Raw genomic sequence first — 12,504 nt, forward strand, 5'->3', positions numbered from 1 at the left:
AATTTGTTGGGGAGAGTGGTGCATAGAATATATGTAAAGTCAAGAGCAAGGTTCAATCAAATATAGAAGGAATGCTAGGTTACTTCAGTCGGCAGAGAAAACATGGGTAGGATAAGGCACAAGGGATATTAGGAAAGCTAAACTGCATCTAATTTAATGCAAGGAACTTGACTGGTAAGGCGGATGATCTTCGAGCTTTGATCAGCATGTGGGTATATGATATTAAGACATGGCTGAAGGAAGGAGAGGACAGGCAGTTCAACATTCCATGGATGTTTCAGGCACAATGTGGGGAGAGGGACAGCATTCCATTATTGATAAAGGAAAGCATCAATGCAGTAAGAGAAGGTCTTCAAATGAGGCCATGTAGATAGAGTTTAGAAATCTAAAAAAAAAGGTGAATACTTTTTTGGGATTATAATACAGGCCTTCCAACAATCAAAGGGAAAGAGAGGAGCAGATATGAAGGCAAATCACGAAAGATGAAAGAGAACAGGCTTGGGATTTTATCTCTGCTAACATTAACTGGGATTCATGCAAAAAGATTGATAAGGTGGAATTTTTAAAGGACACCCAAAGAGCTCTTTTGTGCCTGCATCTAATCCTAAGGAATAACGTCCGTCAAGTGGTTTAAGTTTCAGTGGCTGAGCATTTTGAGGACAGTGACCATAACTCTAAGTTTAAAAGTCATTATGGAAAGGTATACAGATAATGCAGAACTTAAGTGTCTCATTTTAGGGAAGGCCAATTTCAATATCATTTGACAGGATCTGGAAAACGAACTGGGATCAGCTACTTGTAGGTAATTGTACATTTGGAAAATGGGAACTTTTAAAAGTAGCATAGCGAGAATTCAGGGCCAGCGTGTTCCTTTAAGGGTGAAGAGGAAGGGCAGCAAGTCCACAGAACCCTAGATGTTAAGGGATATCCTGAATGTAATAAGAAAAAGAAGGAAGCACATGTCAGTTGCAGCACATCAAAAACAGGCGAAGTCCTTCAAAAGTATAAACAGTGTATGGGTTTGCTTTAAAAAGAAATTAGGAGGCAAAGAGGAGCCACGATATATCTTTGCCAGTAAGGGTCAAAGAAATCCCCAAGGCATTTTGTAAGTATAATAAAGGGATTGCCAGGGAAAGAGTGGGACCTATTAGGGACAAAAAGGGCGACCTGTATCTGGAGCTTGAGAACATGGGTGAGGGCTTAAATGAACACTTCTGATCTGTATTTACAGAAGAGAAAGGCATGGGATTTCAGTTGGGATGGTGAGGTTCTAGAACATGTTAATCTTAACATGAAGGAGGTATTAGTTGTTTTAACGGGTGTAAAGGTGCATAAATCTCTAGGGCCTGTTGAGATGTATCCCAAGCTGCCATGGGAGGAGATTGCTGGGGCCCAGGCAGGGATACTTAATAAATTGCTGGCCACAGATGACTGGAAGGTAGCTAATGTGGCTCCTTTGTTCAATAAGAGCAGCAGAGATTGACCAGGTAATTACAGACCTGTTAGTCTGATGTCAGTGGTAGGGAAACTATTGGAAAAAGTCTGAGGAACAGGATTAAAAGTTAACTAAATATACTGAGAAGAGTTGTGCAGTTGATGTCTTTTACACTGACTTCAGAAAGGCCTTTGGCAAGGTGCCACATGAAAGGCTAATCCAAAAAGTAAGAGTCCAAGGCAAGTTAGCATACTGGATTCAAAATTGGCTTGCAAACAGGAGGCAAAAGTTGGAGGGATATTTTTGTGATTGGAAACCTGTGACCAGCACTGTACAATGGGCATCAGTGCTGGGAGCTTTGCTGTTTCTTATGTACATAAGTGATTTGGATGTGAATGTAGACAATACAATTAGTACGCTTTCAGATGACACAAACCACTGATGGTGTTGTTGATCCTGAGGAGGATGGTCTCAGGCTGCAGTCTGATATTGATCAGCTGGTAAATTGGGCAGGTCAACAGCAGATGGAATTTATTTCTGATAGGTGTGAGGTGGTGCATTTTGAGAGATCTAATAAGGGCACACTATGAATGGAGATCCCTAGGGTGTACTGAGGGACAAAGGGACCTTGGTGTACAAGTCCTGAAGATGTCAGCAGTTAGATAGACTGGTGAAGAAGGGATGCAGGATGTTTGTTTTCGTTAGCCAGTGCGTAGAATATAGGAGCAAATAAGCCTTCTTACAATTTTATAAAACTTTGGCTAGGCCATAGATGAAACACTATATGTGCAGTTTTTACTGACACACTATCGGAAGAACGTGATTACACAGGAGATGGTGCAGAAGAGATTCACCAGTATGTTGCCTGCGATGAAAAATCTCAGTTATGAGAGGCGGTACAGGTTGGGCTTGCTTTCCTTGGAGCAGAGACGGCTGAGGGATGATCTGATTGAGGGATACAAAGGTATGAGAGGCATAGACAGAGTAGTTCGTGAGAATCGTTTCCCTAAGGCAAATGTGCATAAGACCAGAGAGCATATGTTTAAAGTGGTTTAGATTGTTTAGAGGAGAACTGAGAGAAAGGTTTTTCACCCAGAGGATGGTAGAAATTTGGAACTTGCTGCCTGAGAGTGTGATGGAGGCAGATACTTTCATAACATTTAAGAAGCATCTGGATAAGCACATAGTAGACCTTAGACCAAGTGCAGGCAAATGGGATTAATGTAGTTTGGTGTTTGTTGGTCAGCATAGACATGGTGGGCCAAAGTGCCTGTTTCTAAGCTGTATGACTTAACATTCAGGCAAAGCACGGGGGATTGCGAAAGTAGAGGTGTTACCACATTATTAGTTAGGGAGTCAGTTATTTCAGTGAGGTTGGACAATATCTTGGAAGGGTCTTCAAATGAGGCTTTGTGGGTGCAACTTAGGAATACAAAGGGAGCAATGAGACTGTTAGGTGTGTATTATAGGCTACCAAACAGCCAGCAGGCAATTGAAGAGCAGATATGTAGCCAATTCACTAAGATGTGTAAAAACAATAATTAGGTAGTTATAGGAGGTGATTTGGGACGATTAATTAATAAATAATATTAATTGGGATAATTATAGAAAATGGGTTTAGCAGAGTAAATTTCTTGAAACATATAAACAAGAACTTTTTATATCAACAAGTGGATGGTCCTACAGGGGATGGTGTAGTGCTGGACTTAATTCTGTGGAATGAAGCCAGATAGGTGTCTGAGGCATAGAGGGGGAGCATTTTAGTAATAGTCACCACAACATTATAGATGCAAGGGCCCAAACTATTCACAATATTCCAGACTGCATTTGAAATATTGTGAGCTGTTTAAGGTCCTCCATCTAATGAAAAATGTTCTGGCAGAGGTCTAGAAGAGCTTTATAAGAATGGTCTTGGGGATGAAGGGCTTTTTGTAAGAGGAGTGGTAGACAATGCTGTGTCATACTCAGTTGAGTTTAAAAGGTGAGAGAGGATCTCATTGAAACTTTCAGAATACTGAAAGGCCAAGATACTGTGGATGTAGAGAAGAGGTTTCCATTCGGAGAGACTCTGGACCCAAAGCGCAGCCTCAGAATGAAGGGACTACCCTCCCGAACTGAAATGTGGAAGAACTTCTTCAGCCTGAGGATGGTGAATCTATGGAACTCATTGTCACAGAAGGTTATGGTGGTCAAGTATATTTAAGACAGATAGATAGGTTCATGATTAGTAAGGGGATGAAAAGTTATGTGGAGAAGACTAAGGGGTATAGGATTGATAAAATATCGAATGGCAGAGCAGACTCAATGGGCTAAATGGCCTAATTCTGCACCTAAGTTTAATGTCCTATAAGTTCTATGTTTGTTATGTAAAAAAAGAAAGATGGTCTGCAAAAAAGTGTTGTGGATTTGGGTAAGGTAGATTGTATTAAACTTGGGCAGGATATGGCCAAAATAGAATGGGAACAGCTACTTGAGGACAATCTACAGCAGAACAATGGATGGCATTAAAAACGGTACTATGTATATACAGGCACATATTCCCCTTAGGGCGAAATGTAGAACCACAAGCCCAGAGAACCCAGAATATCTTAAGATTTTCAGAACAGGGTGAAGAGATATGTATTACATGTACAAAGGGAGCAAAACAATGGAGGCACTAGAGGAGTATAGAAGGCAATTAAATGGCAAAGACGGGGCATGAAAAACCATTGACAAGCAAGCTTAGGGAGAACCCCAACAGAATCCACAAATATATCAGGGAAAGATAATAATCATTGAGAGTAGGGCCCATTAGGAACCAAGAGGAAAATGTGTGTATGAAGCCGGAAAAAAATGGTAGTACCTTAAACGAGTACTTCACATCTATGTTTACTTGGGAGGAGGAGGATTCAATTACAGAACCAAGAAGATGGACTGTGAGATTCTTGAACAGATTGATAGAAGAAGCAAAGTAGTATTGGAGGTTTTGGCGGGTTTAAAATCAGGTAATTCCCATGTCTAGATGATTTGTAACACAGGCTACCGTGGGAGATGAGGAAGAATGCAATAGGTGCACTGACCCTAATTTTTAAATTATCTTGAGCCACAGGGGAAGTGCCAGAGGTCTGGAGGACAGCAAATGTGGTTTCAATTTTCAAGGTAGAGATAGACCAGCGACCTACAGGCTGGTGAGTCTCACCTGAGTGGTAAGAAAAACTACTGGAGAAAATATTGAAGGAGAAAATTAATCCCTATTGAAAAGGGCAAGGTTTAATCAGAGATAGTCAGCATGGCTTTGTTAGAGGGAGTCATGTCTAACAAATTCCACTGAATTTTGTGCAGATGAGGGTGGAGCACTTGATTTCGTTTATATGGACTTCAGCAAGGCCTTTGACAAGGTCTCACATGGGAAACTGATAAAGAAAGCAAACGTTCATGAGATCCAGGGTAAATTGGTAATTTGGATCCAAAATTGGCTTAGTGGCAGGAGACAGAGAGTGACGGTAGAAAGCTGTTTATATAAGTGGAGCCTTGTGCGCACTGTCGTACTACAGGATCACTGCTGGGTCATTCATTGTTTGTAGTATTCTTTAATCATGTGGATGAGCATGTTGGTGGGAGAGGGGAGAGGGAGAGGGAAGAGATGATAAGCACATTAAAAGATGGTAGTCTTTGGTAGTCTTCGGTAACAGGGGGATAAAGATGGGCTGGACGGATGGGCAGATCAGAGGCAGATGGAGTTTAATCCTGATAAATGTGAGCTGCTACACTTTGGAACAAGTACTAAAGGGTGTACTCAATGAACGGTAGGACACCAGCAAGTTCAGAGGAGCAGAGGGACCCTGTGGTACTTGTCCAAAGATCCCTGAAGGTGGGAAGTCAGGTTAATGGGGAAGCTAAGAAAGCAGACGGGACACACCTTCATCAGTCTAGGGATAGATTATAAGAGCAGGGAGTTCATGATTTCACTGTACAGAACTTCAATGAGGACACAGCTGGAGTACCATACAGTTCTTGTCACAGCACTATAGGAAGGATGTATTGCACTGGAGGGAATGCATAGGAAATTTACCAGGATGTTGCCTGGGATAGAGCATTTTACCAATGAAGAGAAGTTGGATTAAACTGGATTATTTTCTTCAGAGCAGCGAAGGTTGAGGATGGACCTGATAGAGGTATATAAGATTACGCGGGGCTTGGACAAGATAGATAGAAAGCAGATGTTCCTTTCAGGTAAAAAGTCAGGAACCAAGGGCACACTTTTAAAGTGAAAGGCAGGCGGTTTAGTAGAAATTTGAGGAAAAACTTTTTTACCCAGAGGGTGATGGGCTCTGGAATGCACTGGCTGGGAGGACAGTTGAGACAGTTATCTTCACATTTGTAAAATGTTTGAAGCATCATAACATTCAAGGCTATTGTCCTACTGTATGAAAGTGGGATTTGTGTAGGTAGGCTAAAGGCCCATTTCTTCTATACTATATTTGATACTTTGGCATGTTACAAGCAGTGATTTTAACTCTCCGTCCCTGCTTTCTCCCCAGTGTCTGGTGGAAACCAGGCAGGAATAAATTAAAAATATGCAGGATTCCACCCCCTTTTAATTATACTGTCCTTAATTATAATTAATAAATATACTGATATTAACTTCTCTTCTGATTTTACATGCAAAACACCTGTAAGAAAGTAACAGGATCCTTCTCTGAAAATGGAATTTGTGTCTCAGTGATGTTGTGATAGCCCCAAATAAATGCTAATGGGAATAAATGCACATTCCCCATTGGTTTAGGTCCACTTTTTAGTCTGCGGTGCTAGTTTCAGATTCCTCCCATTGCCATTTTAGTTTTGTGGATGAATGCTTTTCTGATCAAATTAAAGAATCAAGCCTCTAAACAAATGCTATGACTATCAGAAGGCAGAACATGGCTGGATTTTAATGCAGACGTGCCAATGAAGTTAACAATGCTCACCATTCGTAAGTATTATACAACAGTAACTATACAATACTAAGTCAACTTCTGATAGCCACATATGTACAGTTAAATACAGAAATCAAGTTGCTGTCTGAATTGACTTGTTCTGCCAAAACCTGCGAAAGACTTCATAATAAATAGGTGGAACAGTTTGAAGTTGCAGCACTTAATATACACACAGTAAGTCTGTCAGAAAAAAAAAAGACACAAGTAAATTCGTAAATAGCTTCAGAGTCACACAGCACAGAAAGGCCCTTTGGCCATTGAGTCCGGACTGACAATAACTACTACTAAAGGCACACTAATTCCAATTTCCTGTACTTGTCCCATATCATAGAGTCATAGGCATATACAGCATGTTAACAGATCCTTCGGTCCAACTCGATCATACCGACCAGATATGCCAAATTAATCGAGTCCCATTTGCCAGCACATGGTCCATATCCCTCTAAACCGTTCCTATTCATGTACCCATCCACACACTTTTTAAATGCTGTAATTGTACCAGCCTCCACCACTTCCTCTGGCAGCTCTTTCCAAACACACACCACTCTCTGTGTGAAAACGTTGCCCCTTAGGTCCCTTTTAAATCTTTCCCCCTCATCCTAAACCTATGCCCTCTAATTCCGGACTCCTCCAGCCCAGGAAAAAGACCTTGACTATTTACCCTATCCATGTCCCTCATGATATTATAACCCTCTATAAGATCACCCCTCAACCTACGACGCTCCAGGGAAAACATGCCAAGCCTATTCAGACTCTCCCTATAGCCAAAACCCTTCAACCATCAACGTAACTCTTTCAAGTTTCACATCATTCTTCCTATAGCAGGGAGACCAGACTTGCACACAATGTACCAAAAGTGGCCTAACCAATGTCCTGTACAGCCGCAACATGACCTCTGAACTCCTATATTCAAGGCTCTGACCAATAAAGGAAAGCATACAAAATGCCTTTTTCACTATCCTCTCTAACTGAGACTCTATTTTCAAGGAACCAAGAATCTGCACTTCAAGCTCTCTTTGTTTTGCAACACTCCCTAGGACCTTACCATTAAGTGTATACATCCTACCCTGATTGTCTTTCCAAAATGCAGCATTTCATATTTATCTAAATTAAACTCCATCTGCCACTTCTCAGCCCATTGGTCATCTGATCAAGATCCCGTTGTACACTGAAGTAACCTTCTTTGCTATCCACTATCCCTCCAATTTTGGTGTCATCTGCAAACTTACGAACTACACCTCCTAGGTTCACATCCAAATCATTTGTATAAATGATGAAAAGCAGTGGACCCAGCACCGATCCTTGTGGCAAACCACTGATCGCAGACCTCCAGTCTGAAAAGCAATCCTTCACCACCACCCTCAGCCTTCTAGCCAGTTCTGAATCCAATTGGCTAGTTCACCCTGTATTCCATGTGATCTAAACTTGCTTACAAGTCTACCATAAGGAACCTTATTGAACGTCTTACTGAAGTCCATATAGATCACGTTCACCGCTCTGCCCTCATCAATCCTATTTGTTACTTCTTCAAAAAACTCAATCAAGTTAATGAGACATGATTTCCCACACACAAAGCCATGTTCACTATCCTAATCTCATGATTCCTTCCAACAACTTGCCCACCACCAATGTCAGAGTCACCTGGCTTTTCCTTACCACCTTTATTAAATAGTGGCACTATATTAGCCAACCTCTAGGCTTCCGGCATCTCACCGATGACTATCCATGAACCAAATATCTCAGCAAGAGGCACAGCAATCACTTCCCTAGCTTCCCACAGAGTTCTAGGGTACACTTGATCAGGTTCTGTGGATTTATCCACCTTTATATGTTTCAAGACATCCAGGCCCCCCTCCTCTGTAATATGGACATTTGTCAAGATGTCATAATCTATTTCCTCACATTCTGTATTTTTCATGTCCTTCTCTACAGCAAATACTGATGTAAAATACTCCTTTAGTATCTCCCCCATCTCTTGCGTTCCACAAAGGCTGCCTTGCTGATCTTTGGGTGGCCCTATTCTCTCCCGAGTTACCCTTTTGTCCTTAATGTATTTATAAAAACCCTTTGGATTCTCCTTCAACCTATTTGCCAAAGCTATATCATGTCCCTTTTTTGTCCTCCTGATTTCCCTCTTAAGTATACTCCTACTGCCTTTATACTCTTCTAAAGAATTCACTCAATCTCTGCTATCTATACCTGACATATGCTTCCTTCTTCTTGACCAAAACCTCAACGTCGCTGGTCATACAGCATTCCCTACACCTACCAGACTTGCTTTTCTCCCTAACAGGAAAATACTGTCCCTTGACTCTAACTATCTAATTTTTGAAGGCTTCCCATTTTCCAGTCGTCTCTTGACCTGCGAACATCTACACCCAATCAACTTTGAAAGTTCTTCCCTAATATTGTCAAAATTGGCCTTCCCCCAATTTAAAACTTTAACTTTCAAATCCTGTCTGTCTTTTTCCATCGCTATATTAAAACTAATAGAGTTATGGTCACTGGCCCCAAAGTGCTCCCCCAATGACACCTCAGTCACTTGCCCTGCCTTAGTTCCCAAAAGTAGGTCAAGTTTTGCACCTTCTCCAGTAGGTACATCCATATACTGAATCAGAATATTTTCTTGTACACACTCAACAAATTCCTATCCATCTAAACCCTTAACACTATGGCAGTCTGAGGCTATGTTTGGAAAGTTAAAATCCCCTACCATAACCACCCTATTATTCTTCAGATAACTGTGATCTCCTTACAAATTTGTTTCTCAACTTTCTGTTGACTATTGGGCAGTCTATAATACAATCTCAATAAGATGATCATCCCTTTCTTATCTCTCAGTTTCACTCAAATAACTTCACTGGATGCATTCCGAGGAATATCCTCCCTAAGTACATCAGTAATATAATCCCTTGTCAAAAACGCTATTCCCCATCCTCTCTTGCCCCCCTTTCTATCCTTCCTATAGTATTTTCATCCTGGAACATTAAGTTGCCAGTCCTGTCCATGCCTGAGCCATATCTCTGTAATTGCTATGGTATCCCAGTCCCATGTTCCTCTCCTGAGTTTATCTGCCTTCCTGTTAGGCAACTACATTGAAATAAATGTAGTTCAATTTACCTTGTTCTCGGTTTTGTTCCTACCTGCCCTGACTGCTTAAAATTTAAACTTTACCTGGACCGTCTCAGACACCTCCCTCCCCTTCCTAGACCTCTCCATTTCTATCTCAGGCGACCAACTCAACACGGACATTTACTATAAACCGACCGACTCCCACAGCTGCCTAGATTACACCTCCTCCCACCCTGCCCCCTGTAAAAACGCCATCCCATATTCCCAATTCCTTCGCCTCCGCCGCATCTGCTCCCAGGAGGACCAATTCCAATACCGAACAACCCAGATGGCCTCCTTCTTCAAAGACCGCAATTTCCCCTCAGACATGGTTGACGATGCTCTCCACCGCATCTCCTCCACTTCCCGCTCCTCCGCTCTTGAACCCCGCCCCTCCAATCGCCATCAGGACAGAATCCCACTGGTCCTCACCTACCACCCCACCAACCTCCAGATACATCGTATCATCCATCGTCATTTCCGCCACCTCCAAACAGACCCCACCACCAAGGATATATTTCCCTCCCCTCCCCTATCAGCGTTCCGGAAAGATCACTCCCTCTGCGACTCCCTCGTCAGGTCCACACCCCCCACCAACCCAACCTCCACTCCCTTCCCCTGCAACCGCAAGAAATGCAAAACTCGTGCCCACACCTCCCCCCTCACTTCCCTCCAAGGCCCCAAGGGATCCTTCCATATCCGTCACAAATGCACCTCCACACACATCATTTACTGCATCCGCTGCACCTGATGTGGCCTCCTCTACATTGGGGAGACAGGCCGCCTACTTGCGGAACGTTTCAGAGAACACCTCTGGGACACCCGCACCAACCAACCAACCGCCCCGTGGCTGAACACTTTAACTCCCCCTCCTACTCCGCCAAGGACATGCAGGTCCTTGGACTCCTCCATCGCCAGACCATGGCAACACGATGCCTGGAGGAAGAGCGCCTCATCTTCCGCCTAGGAACCCTCCAACCACAAGGGATGAATGCAGATTTCTCCAGCTTCCTCATTTCCCCTCCCCCCACCTTATCTCAGTCCCAACCCTCGGACTCAGCACCGCCTTCTTGACCTGCAATCTTCTTCCCGACCTCTCCCCCCCACCCCCTCTTCGACCTATCACCCTCACCTTAACCTCCTTCCACCTATCGCATTCCCAACGCCCCTCCCCCAAGTCCCTCCTCCCTACCTTTTATCTTAGCCTGCTTGGCACACCCTCCTCATTCCTGAAGAAGGGCTTATGCCCGAAACGTCGATTCTCCTGCTCCTTGGATGCTGCCTGACCTGCTGCGCTTTTCTAGAAACACATTTTTCAGCTCTGATCTCCAGCATCTGCAGTCCTCACTTTCTCCACTTTGCCCTGACTGCTTGACTTGCTCCTTTTCCCAACTGTAGCAGTCTCAGTGATCCTCTCCTCACTATCTCCCTGGGTCCCACCCCTCCCACCTTACTAGTTTAAATCCTCCCAAGCATCTCTCGCAAATCTTCCTGCCAGCATATTAGTCCCCTTCCAATTCAGATTCATTCCATCCTTCTTACACACGTCACTTACAGCCAAGAGATTCCAATGATCCAAAAATATGAACCCTTCTTCCCTGCACCCACTCTTCAGGCACGCATTCGTTTGCTCTATCCTTCTATTCCTAACCTCACTGGCTCACTTACCAACCCATCAGCATCCACATTCAAAGAATCATTACCTACCATTTCCGCCACCTCCAGCAGGATGCCGCCACCACACATGCATTCCTCTTCCCTTCCTTGTCAGCCTTCCGCAGGACCATTCCCTTTGGGACACTGTGGTCTAACCTTCCTCTATTCCCACACCCCACAGCACCTTCCCATACACTCGCAGAAATAGGAGTGCCCCTTCTCCTCCTCCCTCCTCACTATCCAAGGAGCCAGTCATATTTTTCAGGTGAAATAGCAATTTACCTGCACTTCACAATCTAGCCTACTGTATTGCTGCTCCCAATGTGGTTTCCTCTACAGTGGGGAGAGGGTGACTACTTCGCTGAACACTTACATTCTGTTCATAAAAATTACCCCTGAGCTTTCTGTTGTCTGCCACTTCAAACTACCACCATATTCCCTGGCCAACATCTCTGTCCCAGGCTTGCTGCAGTGCCCCAGCAAATCTCAACATAAGCTAGAACAGCACCTCATGTTCCACTTGGAAACTCTGCAGCCTTTGGGATTTAATAGTAAGTTCAATAATTTTAGGGCCTAACACCTTTGTCCATGTCCTTATCTGAACCACCAAACACCAGACCTTGTCACCACATGGGCTGTTACCACAACCATCCCATTGTCAGCAACTAATGGTCCCAATTAGCAACTGTTGTGTACTCCAGGTTGATTTTTATCCATTCCTTATTTTGTCCAATTTCATCTCTCTTTCTGGACTTCATCTCCATCTATTGTTTACACCTCACAGGTCTCCCCACTCCATATTCAGCATATTTACTAATCTTTTCCTGGCTACAATCAGTTCTGAAGAAGGCTCACTGGACCTGAAATGTGAACTCTTTTCTCTCCACAGATGCTGCAAAACATGCTGAGTTTGCCCAGCAATTTCTGCTTTTGTTTGTAATTTCCAGCAAATGGAGTTCTTTGACTTTTTTGGTAAGCATACAGTATTCATTTGTTAGTAATAGCAAAATCTAGCCCAATATGTAACAAACTAATTTAAATTTTGACCATCAATTGACAATCATTAGTGCTGTGTACAATGAATTTAAAAACAAATTGTCAATATTTGCCTAGTAATGAGCTTGAGCTAAAAAAAAGTTCACCCCTTGAGTCACAATTTATAATTCTACTTAAATATGAGTATGCATATTCAAGAGTAACACTGCAGGAAGTATACATTCCACAGTCTATCTGACAATATTAGGTTACATGTTGTTAGGAAATGCAACACAGAAAGTACATAAAACACATAAAAGATTAATGATGAGATGGTTTAAAAAAAACATACTGGACATCTTTTCACACATC

General features: G+C 42.9%; 1 protein-coding gene across 14 annotated transcripts in view; it reads right to left on the bottom strand.

Moving 5' to 3' along the window:
- ppp1r9a (protein phosphatase 1, regulatory subunit 9A) overlaps positions 1-12,504 on the bottom strand; it is a 360,829-nt gene that overhangs the window by 44,481 nt on the left and 303,844 nt on the right. The gene's annotated exons all lie outside the window — the stretch shown is intronic.

The sequence above is a fragment of the Chiloscyllium plagiosum genome, unplaced genomic scaffold (genome assembly GCF_037043375.1).
Source record: "Chiloscyllium plagiosum isolate Xiang-an unplaced genomic scaffold, Cpla_swu_hap1 HiC_scaffold_5, whole genome shotgun sequence".
NCBI lineage: Eukaryota > Metazoa > Chordata > Chondrichthyes > Orectolobiformes > Hemiscylliidae > Chiloscyllium > Chiloscyllium plagiosum.